General features: G+C 37.2%; 1 long non-coding RNA gene across 1 annotated transcript; it reads left to right on the plus strand.

The window, feature by feature from the left end:
• Nucleotides 1-3,741: 3,741 nt before the first annotated feature.
• Nucleotides 3,742-25,022, plus strand: LOC147377754 (uncharacterized). Its single transcript, XR_015150830.1, has 3 exons — nt 3,742-3,962; nt 4,506-4,721; nt 24,752-25,022. It is a non-coding gene; the product is annotated as an uncharacterized LOC147377754 (long non-coding RNA).
• The last annotated feature ends 690 nt before the right edge of the window (nt 25,023-25,712 follow it).

The raw sequence follows: 25,712 nt of genomic DNA on the forward strand, positions 1-25,712 counted from the left end.
AAGGTGGGAGATGAGTTTAAGTAATAAAAAAGAAAAAAATGTTAAATTATGGTTATTATTGATTATTTTTCTCAACATTCTTTTTCTCTTGGGTGTGTTTTTTTTACTGCTTACCTTGAACAAATGCAAGACATATTTTTATTCCATGTGTTAAAAATATTTCTTAAGATAATAATTCCCTAGAAAAATGAAAAGTATTCATAAATACCTTTGGATGATGAATACTATTGAGCTTTTTGAATTTTTTTTTATATTGGAGTACAGTGGTTTGGTGGTGATTTAGTTAACAAGTTGTGTCTGACTCTTACAACCCCAAGGGCTGTAGCTCTCCAGGTTCCTCTGTCCATAGGATATTTCAGGAAACTATATTGGAGTATAGTTGATTAACAATATTGTGTTAGTTTCAGCTGTGCAGTATGTACACAGTGCTGTATTTTTTTAAGAACTGCTTTATTTGAAAACTGGGGGATATGTCTTAATCCAGTGGTTCTCAAATGTCAGTGTGTGTCAGGAACACTTGGTTTTTGCTGTCGTTTAGTCTCTCAGTTGTGTCTGACTATTTTGTGGCTCCATGAATTGTACTTTGCCAGGCTCCTCTGTCCATGAGATTTTCCAGTCAAGAATACTGGAGTGGGTTGGCATTTCCTTCTCCAGGGCACCTTCCAACTCAGGGATCGAACTTCAGTCTCCTGCCCGACAGGCAGATTCTTCACTACTGAGCCACCAAGAAAGCCCCACACTGCTGTATTTAAAATAAATAGATAACCAACAAGAATCTACTGTATAGCACAGGGAATTCTACTACTGAGTTTTTGTGTGAGGAATTTGCCATGAAAACCTGAATATAATGTCATGGTTATTAGGTAAGTGGCCAGGAATAGCCCTTTTCAAATTCGATGACATAGCAAAGGTTTCCAAGATACATAGCATTTTCATTCTATTAGGACAACACAGCAAATAACAATTCACGGTCCTAAGAAGAATTAGGTAATGTCTAACAATTTTAGATCTTTCTCTCTTCTTTCTTTTTTCTTTAATCTTTAAAAATATTTTTCTTATGGGAAAGATAAGATGAAATTATTTGCATTGAGACTTTGGCGCATTTGGACTTGTGCTGGTTTTTGCAGCAATGACTAGGTTAACATTTTCTCTAGCTATACATTTAACAATATAGACAAAATTCAATTTACTGAAATTCAAGGAAGGCTATGAAAATAGAGTCAGCCTGTTCACAATGATCCCCAAAGAGGAGAATAAAGCAGATCAAGAAATGTGGATGGGCACTCTTTTCAGGGGATAGTACAAATGAACGAGGATGACCCATTGCCAGCACAGCTCTGAGAAGGCGGTAGAACGTGTACAAACCTAGGAGGCTAGCAATAGGATCCAAAAGAGAGAGCTCCAGCTACCAGAGAGATGATGGGATTAACCAAAACGTTTAATGGAGTTTTTAATTCCATGTTTTGACGATTTGGCTTCCTATTCTTTGATCACTTCTTAAGATAAACTTATAATATCATTTACTATAAAGAGAATAGAAAGGAAACCCAGCAATCTTTTATGGGTGGGCAAATTTTGTTTTTATTTTTAACTATCATGCAAGTTTAAAAACTATTTTCAGATTCAGATGAAACTGTCACGTTTCTGTCATATCTGTACCATTTCAGGAATTTTCAAATTTTCCTTTTCAGTGTCCAGTGTTCACTACTCTTGTGCTTGTTATATTAATGTTCATTTTTAGCAGTATTTTGTGTAAAATCAGCAAAAAAAGTTTAAGCCTTCTTACAGTGTTTATAATGATTGAAGTCTCTTCATTAACTAGTCTATCAAAAATTCTAAGAAGTGACTACTAATTCTATTAAAAATATAACTTTTCCTTTTAATAAATTATCACATTTGGTATAATCTGTATGTGTTTGGGCTATAATTTGGTTCTCAATATGAGAATCATTTCTATTCATTTTCATTGCTCATCTTTATCACTTTTGTTTCATATTTCATTGATTTTTCAACAGAATGTTCTTTTAACTCTTTAATCAATATATTTAAATTTGACAAAGAAGGTATCCATCATGCATCCCCACACCAAATGCCTGTAATTTCACCATAAAATTCTCATAAATATTTCAAATTGGAAATAAAATTATATATTAATTATATATATTATATATATATATATACACACACACAAACACACACATATATATGTATATACAAGCTTAAGTTCACATTCCATTTCTATTAACAGCGATTGTGGATTTTAATTGAATATGCTACCTTAACTAAGAACATTCCTGAAAGTAGAAAATTTGACTCTCTCATTAAACTTGTTTAATGAGAAACAAATTCTCTGCATATAACTTTACCTTTCTGACTTCATGAAATGTTTTCCACACACTAGCTTCTAGCTCCATATATCTTAAATCTATTTTTTCCTTCTTCTCTTCTCCCCGGTTTCCAGTAGTGGGCCTCATGAGTCCCATTCATAAGTGGTACAGCCCTAGCTTTCCACCTCGTGTTGTGGCAAGTGTGTAGGCATGGCAAATAGCAGAAGAATCAAACAGGCTTTTCCCAACCAATGCACAGAAGTGACTGGGCACCACATAAAAATTCCCCAGTATAAGAAATTAAAAGTATTGGTAACTTCCCCTTATCTGGATTTCCAAAATACCGCAGCCAAACAAAATCAAGGTAATTTAAAGTGAAAAGTGTCTGTTGTCTTAATTGTGGGAAAAATACATCACTTTTGAGAAAATTATATAAATATATGTCTATGTAAAGATACAAAGAGAAGCAAAGGACTCTCTCCTAGAAGTCCTGGAGAAAGTCATGCAAGTGAGGGATCTTTAAATTATTTTTTATTCACTTCACTGTAACTGTGACTGTGGTACACAGAATTCTAAGATGGTCCCATTAAGTTTCCCAACCACCAGTTTGTTCACCTTCTCCCAGTTAATTCCTGCAGTAATTCAGATACTGACAGAGAAGGCAATGGTAAGCCACTCCAGTACTCTTGCCTGGAAAATCCCATGGATGGAGGAGTCTGGTGGGCTACAGTCCATGGGGTTGCTACGAGTCGGACACGACTGAGTGACTTCACTTTCACTTTTCACTTTCACACAATGGAGAAGGAAATGGCAACCCACTCCAGTGTTCTTGCCTGGAAAATCCCAGGGACGGCAGAGCCTGGTGGGCTGCTGTCTATGGGGTCGCACAGAGTCGGACACGACTAAAGCGACTTAGCAGCAGCAGCATATACATATATATATATATATATGCTTATGAGAATTTTAGAAATTACAGACATTCGGCTTGGGTATGTATACTGTATCTCTTCTTTGTCAAATTTAAATGTACTGATTAAAGAGATAAAAAGAAAAAGTTGGCCAATATTTTGACCAACTTATGTAAAGAGCAGACTCACTGGAAAAGACCCTGATGCTGGGAATGACTGAGGGCAAAAGGAGAAGGAGGTGGCAGAGGATGAGATTTCTAGAAAGCCTCACCAGATCAATGTCCATGAGTTTGCGCAAACTCTGGGAGATGATGCAGGACAGGAAAGCCTAGCATGCTGCAGTCTATGGGGTCGCTAAAAGTCGGACATGACTTAGCGACCTCACAGCAACAAGAATGAAAGGACTTACATCAGTAGAGCTTGAGGCAGGGCAATTATCCAGGTGGGACTGACCTTATTTCATGGGCCCTTTAAAAAAGCGGAGGTTTCTCTGGTAAGCCACAGAAAAGAGACTCTGAGAGACACGCCCTGGGTCCCCCGGAAGAAAGCAAACATCAGTTGTAAACTACCTGTGAGATACACGAGGCCAGGAAATACAGGCAGCCTCTGCTTCGCAGGAGTTCTCTCTAGCCGTTAGCTAGGAAGGAAAATGGAATCTCCATGCCACAGCTTTAGCAAAATAAATTCTACTAACAGCAGTGATTTCAGAATAGAACCCTGAACCCAGGTAAGACTGCAAACTCAACTGACACCTTCATTTCAACCCAGTGAGATCTGGAGAAGAGGACCCAGTCATGCTGTACTCGAATCTTAGACCTACAGAAACTGGGAGATGATAAATTTAAGCTGTCAGGTCTGTGGCAATGTGTCATGCAACAGTAGAAAGCTATTAAAATGCCTCTCTTCATAGGAGTTAGATATACGAGGTAGATCGTGAATTGGGGAAATCCCAATTCATGCAAGCAAAACCTGGATGTGAGAGAGAGTATGCATAGCAGGATGACACAGAGAAGGTCTTATTCATCATGAACACATTTGGTCTAGGTGACACTGACAGGTCTGAAGATACACACAGGGCGACAAGAGCATAGCACTCACCTTCCCAGGGATGTGAGAACAGCTCAAGGGTAGCAAGTCGGGAGTGCTTATTTTCAAAAGGAGGGCCACTGTGAGCACTGAATCCAAGGAGAAGGTATCTTGGGCACGCTGAAGTGGGCGCAAATGATGACCAGGCCCAAATAAGTGTTTCCTTCTATATGGTTTCACATAGACCCTCCAGCTTTCCCCTACAAAATCTCTGCAAAAATATACATTATTTGAAGATGAATTTGCTGTAAATGGATGCTTCATGGTGAGAATGAAGACTGAATTTGGTTTCAAGGCAGAAAGAGCCAGCTTCACCTGGGAAAGAACTGTTCTTGGATACTGATGCTCTACGATTCAGCTGACTTCAATTACAACTTCAGATGAAGAGTGTAAGAGAACCGTGAGTAAAATATTTATGATAATCACATATAACCATAGATGTCTAAAAAAGGACACGCTGTGAGATCAGAGGTGCCATTGGAGAAACAAGGTGGCATTTCCTTTGATGAATTCTCCAAGGTTTAGGGTCTGAAACTCTGCTTTCGTGGCTTTTATCTCAGGAGCTTGATTTATTCAGCAGCTGAAAAAGGGATGTATCTCTGGGAAGGAGCAGGGGATGGCATACAGAATAATTAAACTCTCTGGAAATATATTTACACAAGAATGCAAATTTAAAATAAGAAATAGAATGTCAAGAATACTGGGATGGTTCTGTTAACATGGCCAGCATTACTTTTTCTTTTACCCTATAAGCAGATCTACACAAGAATTTGAACCGAAAAGCAAGGTACCATGATAAGTTTGGAATTAGAGAAAAGAAGACCCAGGTGATATTTCCAGTGTTTAATAGCATTAGGATCTGACAGCTATTTATGATCATCTTCACATCAGCAGTACACCTGCCACTCTACCTGGAGTTATACATTATTGTTTCAAATAGTTCTCATGCTTAAATAGTTATACACTGGCATTGGAAATATACCTCCAATATTAATTTCTTTATCAATGTCATTATCATCTAGCATAATTTATCACATTATATTATTGTATATTTATATATTTTGCTTATTTAGACCATAGATTCTTTGAGAAATTTGATAGGTTAAGCAGCAAAATGGTAATAAAAATATAGAAGTTTCAAACAACACAGTTAATAAGCTTCATTTAAAGGAAATACACCAAATTTGCGCATAGGTTTTAAAGGACACAAATTATTTTTAAAAGTGCGTGGAAACTTTAGCCAAAAAAAAGGATTTTAATATGCTCTCTCAGATACTTGACAAATCAAGCAGTAACCAAGCTAATAAGGATATAGAAATTTTGAATAACATCATAAATAAACTTGATTTAAAAGAAATATAAAGGTCAATTCATCTGACTGTTAGGGAATCCTGATTATTTTCAAAGACATGCGGAGCCTGTACAAGATCTTACCATACCTAATCTAATCAGTGACCACTGATTTCTACAATTTCTACCCTTGCAAACTCGTATTATAATACCTTTGCTTACAAAGTATGGCCATTTGGAGATCCCACTGTCAATGATAATCCACAATCAATAATGTGTTATTTGATCGACACAAATCATCTTTTATACTTAGCTTCCCATATTCTGTTTGTTTTGTAATAGTCTTTCCAATTGTTGTAACTTCTTTGCCTATTCCTTTCCCTTACCATGTATCTCCAGCTATAATTCCCATTGGTTTTTAATATTTTATTATATTTCACAATGCATATAACATTCCTTTTTATTTCAACTACCTCTACCCTGCTTATGGAATTTCAACAGTTACTCACATCTCCCTTCAGACTTCGTCTAGTCAACCAATCTTGCATTAAGCTGCCAACTACATCTTGGTAGAACTTTTTTATCATGCCACTTGCTTGCTCAAAACAGGCAGTGGTTTTCTGGGCTTATGAGTCAGAGGTTGGACTCTAGCATTCAAAAACATTCAATAATCCCACAAATGGCCTCTTAATGCTCACACTTCATGATGTTCCTATAAGAATAAAAGTGAAAGTGAAAGTTTCTCAGTCATGTCCGACTCTTTGCGACAACATGGACTATACAGTACGTGGAATTCCCCAGGCCAGAATACTGTAGTGGGTAGCCTTTCCCTTCTCCAGGGGATCTTCCCAACCCAGGAATTGAACCGGGGTCTCCTGCATTGAGCCCAAGAATACTGGAGTGGGTAGCCTATCCCTTCTCCAGTGGATCTTCCCAACCCAGGAATTGAACCAGGGTCTCCTGCATTGCAGGTGGATTCTTTACCAACTGAGCTATGAGGGAAGCCCATCTATAAGAATATTTTCTCTAAAATGGAATAACCATAGAATTACCCCTGTTATTTGCAGAACATCTATTTTTCTCTTGGATTTTGTTCATGCTATTTTTTTTCCCTACTCCTCTCTGCATCCATTTTTCCAGACTCAAATTTCTACTTGACTATCCTCTAAACAATTACCAAGGGATCATCCTACCTACTCGACTCTTACGGCACTTATCATTTATGTTTTGTCTATGATTTCATCTGAGCCTGGTATTTGATTTCTGACATTGTGTTAACTGCAATCATATTCCATAAGTTTTCTTATTGATTATCTATTCACGAAGACCCTGTAAATGATAGTGTTAGAGCTGAAAGTGGATCCTTCCTTCATTTAACAAATACTTACAGCAGCTACTCTATAAATCTATAATGATGAAGTTGATAGACATTGTTCATGCTTTTATTGATCTTACAGACTGGTGGCAGGGAAATATAAAGTTGTACTGAGCAGAATCATAACAGCTCGGGGTGAAATCTCAGAAAGACTAGTGTGATCAGAGAGTGCAAAGGAGAGGGCTATTTTATTTTGAAAAGGAGATGAGGTGATAAGAAAAGAGCTCTGAGGATATGGCATTTAAAGATGCTTTGAGTATGCGTAAATCTCCTAAAATCTAACTTTTTCAAAAACAAGAATAAGGAATATGTTATCAGAAAGACAGACGATACAACCAATTTAAGAACTCTGAATTTGTGTGATTTTGAACAGAATGCTATTAAAAAGAGAGTAATAGCTATTAGCTTCAAAATTTTTTATCTTATCTACATAGGACAAAGTATAGGAAACAATATTTTTCTCTTCTGGGATCAGTAACCAGCTATTACAGGTAATTATTATCTAATAATTCTTACATTTTTTTTCCAGAAGAGATGAACAGTCATATTGGAAGTAGGTGTTCGGTAACAAGTTTATCAATGTTGATTACATCTTTGTTTTGGGTCAGGAACTAGTCAGAGGAACATGAAGAGGATTTCCACAGGTGACCAGCAGAGATGGACTATTGCAATTTCTTCTTTTCCTACTCCTCAACCTTTTGTGGAATACTCAGATGTCATGTAGTCATCTATGAAAAGGCTGTTCATTGTAGATCCATCAAGTCAGTTGGCAATTCTGAAGTCAGACAGCACTGACAGTCCAGTGCCCAGGTTACAATTAAAGTCAGGCCCCTGGGAATGTTTTCAATCTCAAATTTCCTCTGTCACAACATTTGGGATTCAGGTCAAGATGTTCATTAAAGTCTTATTCAGCCCTAATATATTCTCTTGTGGTCAACCAAGTACTCATAATCAACTATGGTCTAGAAGATAAAACAAAAAAGAAAAGAATTAAAAAATTAGACATAAAGAATGAGAAAAACAAGCTTCAGAAAAGTAACACTTATAACAAAATTCATTGCAATAAAAATTATCAGAAATATTTGTTGAAATTGTTTTTGTATTTTTCTCCTCCACAGAGATTATTCAGAAGAGGGTCTTCTATAAGAATGGATGATTCTTTTCCCCTAATATTTCAAGTGATCTCTAATATTTCTTGATCTCTAAGATGATTCAAAATTGACGCTAGTATATAGGATGCTGTGACATTCTTTGCCAACACTTGCAAATAGCATAGGAGTTTGTAGTTCAATCACTCTTCTAGACCTAGGAAGTCTAAGTAATTTGGTTATTTTTCCTTGCAAATAAATATTAAATTAACCTCCTTTCCTGAAATTTGGAGAAGGAAATGGCAACCCACTCCAGTATTCATGCCTGGAAAATCCCATGGACCGAGGAGCCTGGTGGGCTACAGTCCATGGGGTCGCAAAGAGTCAGACATGACTGAGCGACTTCTGTGTGTGTTCCTGAAATTGCAGTTCATCTCTAGGGCTTCTTTACTCTCGTATGTGGGTCTTAAACTTGAATGACTTGAAGAGTTCTGGGCTGGAAGAGCTAGAATACCTTGGACAGAATTCTTCATCTCTGTGTTGTTTCTCATTCATTCATTCATTCTCATGGCCTCATTCATTCATAAAAAAGCTGAAAAGGAAAACTAGAAATAGATGTTGAGTCACAGTAATTCTGTCCATAGCAGCCACCTCATCCCATAGCCTTTTTTATGCTCTGTTCAAGTGCTAGCCACAGAATGTGTCCTATTTGTTAGCTTGGGAAATTGTGCATCAATAGTTTGCTTTTGGATTTGTGAGTAATAGTCACAAAGAAAAATAGCCAGCTAAAGAAAATCTGTGCTTGCTTTTGCTATAGAAATATTAGCTCAGAATGTTAACCATTACCCCAGTATGGTCTGTGTAAAACTTTTTCTGAGTTATTTCTTTTAAATTTAACATCAGCAGAAAAGTTATTTTCATTGAAGAACTAGCAGGCATCCTCTTTTCTAATAATGAGTGCTATTCCATTTATCATGTTCTCCTTTTCACCCTGGATGCTAGGAATTTCATAGTCAGTTCTGAAACTTAAACTTAGAGACTATGTTATCATTCACAAAGCTTAACTTGCTTTGTCTTTCTACTTTGCATGCTCCCAATTTTGTGTTTGTGTTTCTTAAGCTTCATTATTGCATGTATCTTGATTGCGGTGGTGACTATACCTCTCTACATGTGATAAAATAACACTGAATGATATACACATTTCATAGTAACACAGTTTTCCTGATATAATTCTTTAAGATGTAACAACCAAGGGCACTTGGATGAACAGTAAATGGGACACTCTGTACTACCATTGCATCTTTTTGGGTATCTATTATTCTCCCATAGCCTGGCTCAAAATTGAGAAAGGAGTAATTCAAGGGTGTATATTGTCACCCTGATTATTTAACTTATATACTCAGATGGTAAAGAATCCACCTGCAATGCGAGAGACCTGGGTTTGATCCCTGGGTTGGGAAGATCCCCTGGAGGAGGGCATGGCAACCCACTCCAGTATTTTTGCCTGGAGATACCCCATGGACAGAGGAGTCTGGTGGGCTACGATCCGTGGGGTCCCAAAGAGTCAGACAAAACTGAGCAACTAAGCAGCAGCTGCAGCAGCAGCGAAGTACATCATGCAAAATGACGGGCTGGACGAATCACAAGCTGGAATCAAGATTGCCAGGAGAAATATTTGCAACCTCAGATATAGATACCACCCTAATGCAGATGATACCACCCTAATGGCAGAAAGCAAAGAGGAACTAAAGAGCCTCTTGATGAAGGTAAAAGAGGAGAGTGAAAAAACTGGCTTAAAGCTCAACATTCAAAAACTAAGATCATGACATCCATTCCCATCATTTCACGGCCAGCCAGTTAGATGGGGAAAAAATGGAAATAGTAGCAGACTTTACTTTCTTGGGCTCCAAAATCACTGTGAACAGTGACTGTTATTCTTTCAAAATATTAACATGTAAAAAGTCACCAACCTGTACATTTCACATGGGGATGTTTTGTATGCAAATTATACCTTAAATAATGTTGATTATAAAAAATTAAGCATCATATTTATTAACTATAATGAATAAGCATACAAAGTGACTCAAACCAGGTTTGAGTTCCCTAAGAAAACAACAAATAGAAATAAATAACTTGCCATTTGGTTGGTGAAGCTATCTCAGGAAATGACCTCAGAATATTTACACTCAGCCCACTTGTGTAAATGAATATAGTGCTGACAGCATAGACTTGTAAGCAGTCAGTCTGAATCAGATGGGGTTTATCATCAGGGTACAGAGTGATAAAACTGCAAATAAGCAGAAAGGAAAGCTCTCAGAGTGAAAACAAAGTGCTTTATCTGCCCAGGCAGCCACACCAAGGCCAGGAGCCAAGCAGAAATGTGGGTAGACACAGGTCATCGAGACCCACAGACCATGGAAGCATGCAGATACTTCTGAAATAAGAGAGGCACTATGGAATCTTGTCCCAACCTTCATCCTCCTATATCTTTGGTGTTCCCAAGGCATGAGGGCACAGCATGAGAAAGATCAAGTGAAGTCTGTCATCTATCTGGGCCTCATGTTTGGGGTGGGGGATGCTCATAACCAGGGTTTTCTCTACATTGGTATCATCAAGCCAGTCAAATGAAGAGATGGTATTAATATGTAATTTGTAAGTCATCCCTCTTCACTTCTTTAGATCATTAATTGTTAATAGGTTTTTAGAGGGATTACTTGGAACTCTTGAGGGCCAGAGCTGTACTGGCAGCTTTGATGGGACTGAATCACTGAGCAGCAGTGAAATGATGCTTCTAGAAATTTCTCAGTTAGCATAGATGAAAATCTATTGGCTTGACTTGATGTCTAAAGGTTAGGCTTCTGATAGAGGAACATTGGCAACCCACTCCAGTACTCTTGCCTTGAAAATCCCATGGACAGAGGAGCTTGGTGCAGGCTACTATCCATGGGGTCACAAAGAGTCGGGCACGACTGAGCGACTTCACTTTCACTTTTCAGAGGAACACTGTAGTGCTGGGTTCCTCAAAGTGTAACCCTCAGGCCCACAGATTCCCAATAAAAATTAGAGATCTCAAAGGTACCACAGCTGGAGCTCAGGAAGCAGGACCCAGGAATCTGCATTTTAATAGGCACCAGGGTATGGCTTATCTGAGACTCACAGGTAGAGTATAGCTGAAAAGCAGTGGCTTAATCAAAAACTCTTTTGTTCCCCAGTAGTGTTTTTATCATCCTTTGCAGAAAGTTGTAAATGCCGGGCAGAACAAACCAGACAGATTTGCCCTCCTTCTCCTGTATCCCACACTGCAGAGCCCTAAATCAGAAATAATCAGGAGATACCAAGATGAGAAGAGGAGGAATAGCAGGAAGCCTGGAGCTTCCACCCACGGGGTAATTGGCCCCTGCATAACATAGCATTACTAGATTCTGAAAAATCTTTGAAGTGCACACGGCTCTAAAGAAACTAATAATGTAATTCTAGAAGTCCACACTTGTTCCCTTAGATACATAACACTGCACAAACAATTTGGTTGCAATTTCAAGGCAGTGGTTTCACAGTTATTTGATTAAACTATGATGCCTTTTCCGAAGGAGATCGACTGATAGCACTTCAAGGTTCTGCAAGTGCCACAATTTAAAATTATAACTTAGCCTGCCTGTAATGATATTTTTAGCTGACTCCTCCTGCTTATAAATAATTTCCATATATTATTTCTATAACATTTTCCTTATGATCATAGAGGCTTCTTTTTCAAGGAAGTCAGCACACAGCCTTTGTGAGACCAAATAATAATAATAATAATGAGGAAAAGAAGCAAAGATAAAAACATTTAGCTCCTGAGAAAGACACTGCCTCTAAATTATTGACAAGAAGTACTTTCACAAACCATGGGCTTTCCTTAAATCTTACCATCCTTCTCAAACCCCAGGACCTTCAATTTAGTGATCTAACCCTGGGGGCAAAAGAGAAAAGGACAGAACTGTGAGATTCAAAGCAAGCAGGCAAGAAAGCTGGAAAACGCTGATGAATCACTGGGTATTCTGAAAGAGTGAGGTCATGCATTTTTCCCATGAATAGTTATCTCCCTTTTTACTATGGGCTACATCATTCATTTTATTTGGGATTATTTTGTTTGGGTGTCAGGGATATTTGTTCCTGTGATCACCCTCCCCCCATAGAAACCAACATTTCATCTATAAACACTAGACACTGTATCCTTTGAAACAGGTAGCCCCAGGGCTGTTCAGCTGTTGCCCTTGACCTTAAGAGAACTTTTATTTTTCTCTCTATTCTCAGCCCAGATTCTATTTCCAAGCCAATGTGACATCGTGGCCTTTTTTTATGAAGAGTTTGCCAGTTGTGCTAATCTCACCAAGTTGTACCAAAATATTTGGTATATGTTTAACATATATTATGTTGAACTGCAAAGAATTGCTTTTGCCAAATACACTCCCCTTGATAGAGCAGGCAGTTTGATCTAAGCCAGATTATGTATTAAAAGTGTGTGTGCTTTGACATTAAAAAAAATTGATAAACTAGAAGTGTCTATCTAGTTCTTTCAGCTGTAACTTTAGATTTAAAATAGAAGCAAAGCAAAACAAAGAAATTGATTCAATAAAAATTAGTAGTTATTCTGTATTATCAGAAAGACAGCTACTTTTCAAAAAATATAGAATACTTAGAATTTTTTCCAGTTTAATTTGGAGACAATAGATAAATCAAATAAAATGAACATGATCATAATTATCTGTTTCTGAGGAGAAATACAGACCATAGATTCTGCTTATAATCACTAAATGTTAATATAATTAAGCCCAGATAACAATATGAAGTAGTATTGTTTTATTTTGGTTTGCTTTTGGAGGGGATGTACTTTTAATGTTATAAAAATTAAAGCATGTATTTATTTCTATGAATTAAAATGAACCAAATTGAAATACTTGTGATGAGGGTTTTACATGAATATAGTTCTTTTTTCTTCCTCCATGCTTTTATGAAATTAATTTTTAAGTGAGTACTGAATGTTATTAATATGTAACACTTAAAGCTGAGAAATACCTCCATTATTACTAAATAATTCTAAAGGTTAACAGTTTTATTTTAGTAATTTTGGAGAAAACACTATCATATTTGTGATATATAAATAATGTTCTATACAAATGAGTAATTAGAATATTAATTTGAATTTTGAAAATGAAATAAAAATGAATAAACTTTTCTGTTATGTAAGTAATTTTTCCATGTTAAACTAGAAAAATCAAAGATGTGATTTTAATCATTTCTAATTACCATATTGTTTTGCATGTCCTCCATAATCTTATGCATGTTCATGTAGCAGTCTTCTTGATTCTGCTCTATGCTACAGAAGGTTGACCTCTATGCATCCTGCCAGTGAGCTACCTTGCTCTCTGGGTTGGACTGTGCCAATAAGAAGCACCTGTAGATTGAATTAGAAGAGGAGAATGTGGCCAGAATGTCTATTACAATCTAACTCTCCTTGCCAGGTGACCACAGGTTGGCTGTGTCACTCTGCCAAAGGCCATAGTGTTTCTGAGGCTATCTTACCCATACATCTAACATCTCCATGTTCTGGAAACCCATCTCTCTACTTCTGATGAAGGTTGGTCATGGAGCCCTAGAGCTGCAGCCTCATGTGTCCTGATTCTTCCCTTTCTCTAAATCCTGCCCATACTACTTGCTAATAAGAAAGTACCTTTATTAAAAACTCATCAATTATATCATTTAAAAGATCCACCTCTTTCTGTCAGAACTCTTACATGACATTCATATGGCCTACTAGAATTAAATTCAAGTAGCCTTCTTACAGAGTTTTACAAACAAATCACAAACTTTGCACAAACTCCAATGTACTTTTTTCTATATTCTCAACAATGTGCATGCATTTATCATGACTTACCTCCATTTATAAGTGTTCTAATAAAAATAAATTTGCTATCATTAGCATCATCATAATAGTTTTTAAAGGCAGATTTGATTGTTTTGGTTAAAAATGTTAAATGAATATTAATCAAAATTTTAAAAGCTGTGATATCCAAAAGATATAATTTAATTAGACCTACTAGTCTTTTAGTGAGTTCGGATATCTGCTTCATGTGCAGACCAAAAAGGGCATAACCCAAGCACCTGGCAGAGGCCATCCCATGATAGATTGTCAATAAATTTTTGTGAGTTGAAATTATAAAAAATTAAATTTTTTTCATTTTCTAATTAACTTAAAAGGGACTCTAAAAGTTTAAAGTTCTAAAACTACTTTTAATAGACAAAATATTTAATTGACATGTTATGATTAGGGGATTAGATTTAAAAACCTAAACTTTAATTTCTGGAACAGCAAAACAGAATCTTAAACCTGGAAGAGTTCTCTGAGAACTCTAGCTTGACAATCATCCTTCAGAATGTGAAAATTGAGACCAAAATAATCTAAGTGAATCATCCACAATAGACAAACAACTGATTATAAATTTAAATATTTCCCAATTTTATAGGTAAATGTAAGCCTCTGTATTTGGATAGATGATGTCTAGGGAATTCCAGTGGCTCCATAGACGAAGCACTCAGAATTTGCTCTGAAGAATAGCTACCATTTTGGGGAAAAAGTACCTGTGAAGCTTCTAGAACATCCTCCTGTGAAAGAGAAGGGACAAGGAATCAGGGAATTGGCTTAACCTCCTCATTTCTCAGGAGTTACACAGACTGGTCGATCCCTCGCTGGATTCCTAGACTTTAAAGGCTGATTGATTCCCACTAAACTGCCGTCAAGAAAACTGGGAGTTTCAAGATGAGGTGGAGCTAAGACAGAAGATTTTAGAAATAGTACCATTCGGGGCTATGAGACTGACTTAACTTTCTTGCTGCTCATTCTGTTTCTCCTCTTCTTGTTCCTCCCTTTCTCTTGTATCTCTCTAATATCTTTGTCTTTTTTTCCCAAACTTCTCTCAGTTCCTGTCTTTCCCTCTTCTCATGCTGTATTCTCAACAGTAAGGTATCATTACCATAGTATCCCTCCTCCCACAGATAATGTTGACTGGATCAATTCCTTTGACTGGAAAATTGACAAATAGAATTCAATTTATTTCAACCAGTTCCTTTTGGAGGTCAAGCAATGCTCTTAGGAGTAAATTACATTGCTGACCTCAACTTAAATATCTTGACAGAGTCTTGTGTTGGAGAAAGTCATCATAACCTTCAGCTGACCTGACTGCAGGAGGCATGCAGTCACCCATGCACTTAGAGGCTTCTTATCTCCTCCCTCTCCTTGGAATATATATCTTGTCATTTCCATACTAGCAGGGGTTTCGAGGACTTAGCTATGAGAGAGAAGGTATTGCTAAGACCACCTGAACTGAATACATGACTGAACCCAGTTAAGGTCTCTGTATAAACTTTTAAGATTCTGGAGGCAGGTGCAAAGATCTAGTCATCTTGCAGCTGCCCAAGAAAAGCCTCATGAGTAAGTTCCCTTGCTTATTTTTTAAAATAATTCTATTTATTTATTGGTTGTGCTAAGTCTTCATTGCTGCAGGCTTTTCTCTAGCTGTAGAGAGAGAGTGGAGGCTACTCTCTAATGGTAATGCATGGGCTTCTCATTGCAGTGGTTTCTTCTCGAGAGGAACATGGAATCTAGGATGCGTGGGCTTCAGGAGCTGCGGTCTGTGGGCCCAGTGGTTGCGGTTCCCAGGCTGGAGAGCACAGGCTCAGTGGTTGTGATGCATGGGCTTGGTTGCTCTGTGGCATGTGGGATCTTTCTGGACTAGGGACTGAACCTGTGTTTCCCGTGTTGGCAGGCAGATTCTTCACCACTAAGCCACCATGGAAGCCCTCCCTTGCTTGTTAAAACCAGCATTTACTGATTTGGAGTGATCTGCTTCTTTCTTGGGTCTCTCCCTACCCACCCTATAAGGGAGCCAGTTTTGCATTTCACCGCAGCAACTACGACTGACTTTACAAATCAATATCTAGAGATAAGTAAGTACATAATGGTTCCTCAATTTCCCTAAGTAGAGACAGATTGAATCATGTCTACCTGAAGGAACTAAAATAGGCATCGTGAAATAAAAAAATATTTGAGTTGAACAATTTACTATAATAGATAAATATAAAAAGAGATTTTAGATTGCTTTGTACTAATGAGGAGAAAATCTGGAAAAGGAAGATAGAACTAGCCCAAGGAGAGCTTGCATGTCAGACCCAAAAGTTCATCAGTAATTAGAAAGTTTGCAAAAATTCTTTGAAAAGTGCTTTTAAATATGAAAGTGACATATTGTAAATATAAATTAAGTGATCAAATCACCTGGTAAAGAGTCTGCCTCCAATGCAGGAAACCTGCCTTTGATCCATGGGTGGGGAAGACCCCTGGTGAAGGGAATGGCAACCCATTCCAATATTCTGGGAAATCCCATGGACAGAGGAGTCCCTGGGGTCGCATAGTTGCACATGAATGAGCGATTACCACACACATTTTACTGTCTTTATTGGTGTCCAATTTAAATCAAAGTCAAAATGATCAGCAAAAACCATTCTGAATTTTTCTTTAGATCTGCAGGGCTTAAAATAAAACACACCAAACAAAATAAAGACATAGAAACTGAAGCATAGTACAATGACAATCTACAAAGAAAGCATTTCTTTAGTAAATTGGCCACAAAAAAATCAGACTTTGCTCACCTTTCTTCCATTCATTTTTTTCCTATAGATGAATATTGATAATTTGCTCTTGCTAGCCTATTTTAAGGACAGGAGGAGATTCCCACCCACCTGACCACCCCCCTCTCTTTAGAGAAATAAATCTAGATTTTGTGCTAGAAGCCCGAGTTTGTTCAATTGTGCTTTGAAGTATTTTGAATATTACCTGAAATGTAATATTATTTCTAAATCACTGTGGGTCATCTATCTTTCACGTTCCCTTAATAAACTAAATATTATCATAACATTTGCATATATACTATATATGAATCTATATAACACATGGTTCTGGGAACACATTTTACCAATTGAAATATCTGCAAGAGTATTATTTCACATTTATTTATGTTAAAAATATCTTAATAAATTAACTGTTTTTGCCCAATTCCAAAATGTTTCTTAATGTTTCAAGAAATAAAACTGTTAGTTCAACTTCTGACTTAACTTACAGAAGCAGGTTTCCTAGGTTAAACTCATCATGTTTTCTCTATAACTTATATTCTAAAAACATTAATATATTGGATTTCCATACCATGCCTATTGTTATATATGCTATGAATTATTTTTGAAGTGGACAAAAAGCTGTTAAGATGGGCCGATGATGATTGTCTTAAATATCAGTTTCCCAGCATCAAGAGTTACACCTGGAAACTGTTTATCATAGCCAAAAAGGCAAGGCCTACTTGGGATGTGGCTCATCAGAATGACTAATACAAAGTCATTTTTCTCATAAATCTGTCTATTCTCCCACCATCTGTTATTTGCATTTTTAGAGAAAGTTAAAAAAAAAAAAAAGTACTGATGGAGTGTTTTGACCCAACTGTAGTTCTTTTAGTTCCCAAGCTGACATTTCAGCCCAGCCTACAGTGGGGTATTGCATCAGAATAATCCTCTGCAATGGGAGTCCCAAGTGAGACATCTAGAGGCCAAAGGGGGAATTGCTAAAGAATTAAACTGTGTTACAGTATTTTGTTATGTAAAAGTATTTTATTTCAAATCCAGGTTGATTTTTTTTAAATGTTGAATTAAAAAAATCTTAACAGTCTGTGTACACATCCCTGAATATCAACTCCTAAATTCACCCCTTGCTTTAATTGCCAGAATGCCAGACCTGTGGGTTTAACCACTTTCTTGGCTTGACAATGATTTGCTAGGATGATTTGGATGGTTTCGAACTGTTAACAGCAAAGAAGATGCAGATTTCTGACTCTATGAAAATATGCACTTCTAGAATGCATTTTACACATTATTTTTAGATATGTGCATAGATATTTTTCTTGGACAACTGCCAAATAATGCCTACCTAAAGCTATTAATCTAGATAATGTTTCATTCCAACTGAGGCTCATATAACATTTCTAAGAAAATTGATAGCAACATTATCCATCCTATGATACATAAGACACTCTGCTAGGCGCTGAGTATACAATGGTGAAAAAAGGCAGAGATAGTCCCTATCCTCCTGGAGCTTATAGTCCTAGTGTGGAGAGAAGAAAGAGTAAAAAGCAACACAAAAGCATATTTACTTACAAATTATAGTAGGTTCTATAAAGGAAAGAAGAGCATGAACTCATGAAACCATAGGTATTCATTGACAGAGGTGATTTGGAGAGTCACCTAGTGATTAAACACAATATTTCACAGTTAAAAGAATATAAGATCTAGTGAGATAAAGATTTGTCCAAAGTCACAGAACTTATATGTGGCACATTTCAGATTAGAGATAGAGCAAACTAAAAGGAGTTAGTTTTACCAAAAACTAAAATAATTTTGCATCAAATTAAAATGGCAACCAGCACCAATATTCTTGCCTGGAGAATCCCATGGACAGGGGAGCCTGGTGTGCTACAGCTCATGGGGTCACAAGAGTTGGACACAACTTAGCAACTAAACCACCACCAAAATGATTTTTCTAACTTAGCTGGGGAACAGAAGATTAGAAAGAGCAGTAGAAGAAAAGATTTTTCTTGGTTTATAAATGCCAAAAGAGAAAGGCAATTGGTGATTCTTTTTTTTTTTTTTTTCTAATTTTATTTTATTTTTAAACTTTACATAATTGTATTAGTTTTGCCAAATATCAAAATGAATCCGCCACAGGTATACATGTGTTCCCCATCCCGAACCCTCCTCCCTCCTCCCTCCCCATACCATCCCTCTGGGCCGTCCAGTGCACCAGCCCCAAGCATCCAGCATCGTGCATCGAACCTGGACTGGCAACTCGTTTCCTACATGATATTTTACATGTTTCAATGCCATTCTCCCAAATCTTCCCACCCTCTCCCTCTCCCACAGAGTCCATAAGACTGTTCTATACATCAGTGTCTCTTTTGCTGTCTCGTATACAGAGTTATTGTTACCATCTTTCTAAATTCCATATATATGCGTTAGTATACTGTATTTATGTTTTTTTTTTAGGGAGTTGTATCAATCAGGCTAACATCTTATGATGATAACTAACAATCCTAAAGGTTTAGTCTATTACAGCAGAAAAGATCTAATCTTACACATCTAAGTCCTTCATGCATTGCTGTGGCTCTGCTCCAGTTAATCTTCACTTCTGAAAACCAAACTAACAGAGAAGTCTTGTAGCTGAAGCACCACTGGTTATGATGACAGAAGGAAACACGAATTTGTTGAATCCCATTTTGGCTCTTGAAGCTTCTGCTCAAAATCAACGCATGTCGTTTTTGCTCGCAAAGCAAATCCAGGGTTTCATCTGAGTATACTCCTGCTGGGAGGAGGAGTACATATAAGTATAAAATAAATACAACCCACAACATATATGGATTATATGTTTTTCATATGAAGACTTTAAGGGATGCAATTTTAGTGAATAACTCTGATAGCCCATGTAGATTAATTTTTGACCTAATAGTTCTTTACTATAGCAGTGTATACATGTCATGTTGCTCTATTTAAAATAGATAATCAACAAGGACATACTGTATAGCACAAGGAATGCTGCTCAATATTACATTAACAACCTAAATGGGATAAGGATTTGTAAAAGACTAGGCATGTGTGTATATATACATATATATACACATAACTGACTCACTTTGCTATACAACCGAAACTAAAACTAACACAATATTGTTAATCAGCTAAACTTCAGTATAAAAAAGTTTTTAAAAATAACATTTTACTATCTCAGCTTGTATCTACTTTTTTCTTCTTATCTTTTGTGAGGGACTCTTCACCTCTCCTCTTGGTTCATGGAACCTGAGTTCCTGACTTCATTTTTAAAAAATGAAATACCCTTTTACATCAGATCTAAGCCCACCATTGCTTCACATTGTCCTGGCCACAATGATGGAGTCACAAGTGGGAACTTAATCTACGGCTGGTCTAATTAAGACAGTGCTCCATGCTTGTGTGGGAGGCACAAATGGGGTAACACAGAGGTTCCTCCTAGACTTGAACCTCAGAGGATGTGAAGCAGAAAATGATGGTCACCTTGTTCACAGTCAGAGCTTGAGAGTTAAGGCCAGCAAGGTGAAGGGGAGTGTGCTGATCTGAGACCTGCAGAAAAATCAAGTCTCTTGTGATATTATGTGAGCTCCTGAATGGAGCTGTTCATGGAGACAGCTCTCTCTTTTGACTTTGCAGTTATTGAGATAATTTTGTTGTTTTCGTTACACTTGATTTGTTTCAGGCTTTCAACACTCACAACTTGTGGGAGTTCCCTGGCAGTCCAGAAGTTAGAATTCTGCTCTTTCTCTGCCACAACCCCAGTTCAATTCCTGATTGGGAAACTAAGATCTGATTTGGCTGCACTGCACAGCCAAAAATGAATTTTAAAAAACATACACTTGCAATTCAAAATACGTAATAAATATTTTGAACAAATTACTCTGGATTTACAGTTTCTCCTCTGTTTAAAATAAGGAAGCAATCAGATTAGATGGTATCCAGATACAGCATTCTGTGATTCCATAATCTAGGACACTGTATGTCATGACTGAGGCTCTAGTATAAGAGCGTTAATTTTTACATCTAAGTGGGACTGGACTTCCAGTATTTCTGCTACTGTCAGTGACCAGAAAGTCTCTTCTTCTGAGCACTGCAACTTTATTCTATGACATAGATACTCTACATCACTGCTTTCAGACTGACAAAATAAATCTACTGATATAATTTAGTTGTATTTTAATCATTGTTTCAAAAGGTCCCAGAGCCCAGGCCCTTCAAATGCCGTCTCTTCACCTAGTAGGGTTCTACGTGGTGGACAGACTGTCACCTGTCAATAGCACTTCTGCTGCAACTTGGATCCTTCTCTCTTTCCTCATTTTGTTGTTTCAGTCAGTTAAGGCTCAAACCTTTATGGCATTTTCACCATTCTCATTTTTCCTTTAGGTACCTAAGGAGTGATCTACTTGACTCTGATTTTTCCATAAATTTCACCTTTCCTGTTTGGTCTAATTCTAGAAAACCTGAGAACATATGAGAAATAGAAGGTATTTCTTACTAATTTTAATTCTAAATTCAGAATCAAAATTAGTATGATGAGTCCCCCAGATTATTCCTAAAACTTTAGAGTAGCTTTACTCTTCATGAAAGATGCCTAAGTCCCCTGAATCCTTGAAGACATAGGATCAAGAGCAAGGAAACGAGGCTCCAGCAGCCTTCATCATTGTAAGTATCCAGCAGATTTCTGAGCTATTAGGAACTGACCAAATAAAATATTTTTTTTTTTGCTCATAGGATTCCTAAAATAAATTACTCTGTGATCTCTCTCTGAGTGTACTTTACCAAAACCTCACTTTCAACTTCATAACTAAACTTCATAATTTGCAATTGGAAGAGGAAAGTTTTCATAACTCTCTAGGGGGAAATTAGATTGGGAAATTCTGAGATTATGTGGGGGGAGTTGGATCATCCTGTTTTTTTTGTTTTTTTTTTTAAATCTAAATCATAATGACTCATTTATGGGTTCAAAAACAATGTTTTGAATCTGTAATAAAAGACTTCCAATTGCAAACAGTGGGTTTTGCAACAATACATGAAGAAACACTAAAACCCAAACTGGGTAGTAATTCAATTCCACAACCAATATTTAACTTCTAATTCATACAAAGCATCTTGCTAAATATGATGGTGGCAAATAGGCGCAGTCAAGTCTTCACATTCAGTGAGCTGGCACAGTCTCAGAAAATAAGACGAGCACAGGTAAATATGGATAGTCTACAAGGTGTTATAGGTTCTTCATGGTAAGGGAAAGTCAAAAAGTATTTCCTGGAGGGAAAAACACGGAAGCAGATTTTATGATCTTTGAAGCCACAAATTCAAAATGACAATGATGATGTTAATGATAAATAGAACATAGAAACAGCCAAAACAAAGGAATGTTTGTTAATGTATTACTCACACATTCTATTAGTAAGCGTATGAAGATTATGTGATTTACTCCTCATATCCTCATAGTGACATTAAGACACAAGAGTCTCCTCGTTTTAGGGATAAACACAGCTGTAGCTTAGAGTGTTTAAATATTTACCTACAGAGTCAGACATGACTGAAGCGATTTAGCATGCGTGCACAGACAGCTGATAGGGGAGGAGTCAGAAATCAAGCCCAGGTTTATCTCACACCAGAGATGGCAACCCACTCTAGTATTCTTGCCTGGAGAATCCCAGGGACAGAGGACCCTGTTGGGCTGCCATCTATGGGGTCGCACAGAGTCAGACACAACTGACGTGACTTAGCAGAGCTTGAATGTTCACCTTGTGACCTATTTCCTTGTCTCAGACTAATACTTCTTTTCTCTGTGACTGACTGTTTTGGGTTTTAGGATCTTTATAAAGAGAATCTGGCACTGTCATCGGAGAAGGCAATGGCACCCCACTCCAGTACTCTTGCCTGGAAAATCCCATGGACGGAGGAGCCTGGTGGGCTACAGTCCATGGGGTTGCTAAGAGTCGGACACGACTGAACGACTTCACTTTCACTTTTCACTTTCATGCATTGGAGAAAGAAATGGCAACCCACTCCAGTGTTCTTGACTGGAGAATCCCGGGGATGGGGGAGCCTGGTGGGCTGCCGTCTATGGGTTGCACAGAGTCAGACACAACTGAAGCGACTTAGCAGCAGCAGCAGCAGCTGGACTGTCATCCCCAAAGTCAGAACCCAATTACATTAATACTGGCAGTGATTGTAAACTGGAAATGACCCAACAAGGACCTAGGTAATTCCAGAAGGATCTGATCCAATCACAGAGGCAAAGAGTGATCCTAAGGTTCCCTGGCGCCCATTGCAAGTGAGAAATATCTTCCATACTTGACAGGATTTCTATGTTCCTTGACCTTCTACTAAGTATATCTTTCTGCAGTATATATACTGCTACTAAGTATATCTTTCACTTTCTTGTGCATTGTACACGAGGGCTCAGTGGTGTCTGATTCTTTGTGACTCCATGGACTATAGCCTGCCAGGCTCCTGTCCATGGAATTTTCCAGGCAACAATACTGGAGTGGGTTGCCATTTCCTACTCTTCCCAACCCAGGGATCGACCCCGAGTCTCTTGTATCTACTCCACTGGAAGTCGGATTCTTTACCACCATGTGCCTGGGATGCCTATCTTTCAGTTAAAACCAGGTAAATTGAGAGTCAACTCATAATCATCCCACAGATGATGCTGAGTCAATTTGTTTCGGAGTTAAGAGGAAGAACTAGAAAAAGTCACCATATTCTCTAAAGTAATACAACTTGTATTAGAACATAAATTCCATAAAAAGAGTCATGTTTTGAAGTTTTAACTAGAATTTTGATGTACTAACCATAAAATCCTCAAAGAGTACAGTTTGCAAATTGTGACTATGATCATTTAGGTATTTCTTTTGTATAATTCAATTCATTGTACTGTAGCATTTTGATTGGAATTTTAAAAGAAAATTAGATTCATTAGCCAAAATTTTGGTCAAAATAAAATCTAGAAGCTCTGAAAAATCACAGTATTTGATTTTGTCCTTTGAAGATGCTGAAAGTAAGAAAGTCTCCTCACATTTTTGCTGTGATGGACACTTCTCCGTGGGTATTCACCTTATTTATTGATTGCTGAAACTTGTTCTTTTGATATTAGGTGCTGCTATTTTTATGTGATTCTATTTCTTTATTGTTTAATTGTTTTCCTCAGTATTTGCCTCTGGGCCCTTTGAATTGTCACAGAACAGCTGGTACATGACAAGTTGCCAGAGTTAACAGCCGCGTGTCACACTCCATTTCCATCTATGACACCAGTGATGGGCGCAATGCCAGTTTTAAATGGACTCATTCCTTCAAACCCAGAAAATTGTGTTCATGCCTTTGAGCTGTCAGGAGGATAAAAACACATCCACAATAACCTATACCTAATTCAAAATCTCTGTAATGTTTGAGTCATATTACCTTTTAGCGATTGCCAAAAGAACATATAAATTAAAAATAAAAGTCTGAGAAGCACATGAAGAATAAAGCACATTCTTAAGCAATGACATAAAAGATAAGACACATTTTAAAGGTAAAATGATGGACACCTCATCCTCATAAAAGGCACATAGCCATGGACATTTCAATTCTGAGTAATATAAAATCAAAAGGAATGGTCTAGATCAGAGCACATAAATTATAAAACAAGAAATTAGCTACATTTCCTATGGTTAAAATCCAAGGTTCTTTCCATGTTGATCAAATTTTCAAAATACAGCTAGTGCTGATTACCTGGAAATTATGTAAATACCATTAACATGAATTTATGTATTTACCCTTTAGAGGCTTCAAATTTAACAGTTCTGGCAACTTTGTGATACTTTTCACAAAGATTGTGATACTTTTCACAAAGATTGTGATACTTTTCAAAGATTGAAAAGATTTTTGTCACTAGTAGCCTCCAGTGTGAAGTATAAAATTTAGCCTCTGAAATCCTTTCACCGTCTCCCCCTCACCTCCCTTGTCCTCCAATGCCTTCTCCAAATACACACCTCTCCTATTCTTTGTCACCAGGACTCCTGCAAGCACCATGACAGCATCCTCTCCTTTGCCCTCACTCGGTGAAGAAACTTAACTTTTTGCTCTACTTCAGTGCATCTAGTTCTGGAACAACTTCGAGAGCTATGTCAGTTAATGGAACTGCACTGCTTTTGGTCTTCTGCAAATACAAGACTCCTTACCTTAATCAGAAGGTTCAAAGGAGAATCTGAAAAGCTGGGAAGAGAGAAGTCATCTTGCTTTTCCTGTGTTCAGCATATTAAAAACAAAATAAGACAAAAACAAAGTACCCTTCACTCCCTCTCCAGAATGTTCCAACAGGTAACTTTTTTAGTATCTAAAATAACAACTTCCATCATCCCAGATCCCTTACCTGTTTAAGTTCATATGATTTCCAGCATTATATGTTTGTTTTCCAGTATAGAATATACAGTACAAGAGGGGGGTTGTGTCTGTTTTGTTCACTATATCCCCAGGACCCCAGCACATAGTCAGAGAGTCAATAAATATTTATGAAAGGAAGGAAAGAAGGAAGGGCAGGAAGAAGGAAAATGAAATAAAATAAAAGGGAATGGTTATATCTTTCTGGAACAAGAGAAAATTTTGTGATTACTCAGAAGACTAATGATCCTTGTTTTTCATGATATTTTACTATGCTTTTAAAAAATAAATTTGTTTTACATTTGTATATCTTTTTAAATATTCAACTAAAAGTAAATAAAAACTAAATTACTTCTATGGTTGAGATATAGCTACTTTTACAAAGCAATCAGGTTCTTTTTATATGTTTAATATATGATGTCAAGGAATATTTCAAAAAACAACTTAACTTGAAGCACCATAATTATTGGTATTTTTCTGCCAGATGTTTAAGCAATCACTAAGACATCCTTTACTTATAGACTCCCTATTCACATGTGCTTCAGGTTGGCTATGCTGATTGCATCTAAGTTTATAGAAATATAGGTTGCCTCTG

This window comes from Bos grunniens, chromosome 2, assembly GCF_055505025.1.
Source record: "Bos grunniens cultivar Pamir isolate PY7600 chromosome 2, Bosgru_T2T1.0, whole genome shotgun sequence".
NCBI classification, from domain to species: domain Eukaryota; kingdom Metazoa; phylum Chordata; class Mammalia; order Artiodactyla; family Bovidae; genus Bos; species Bos grunniens.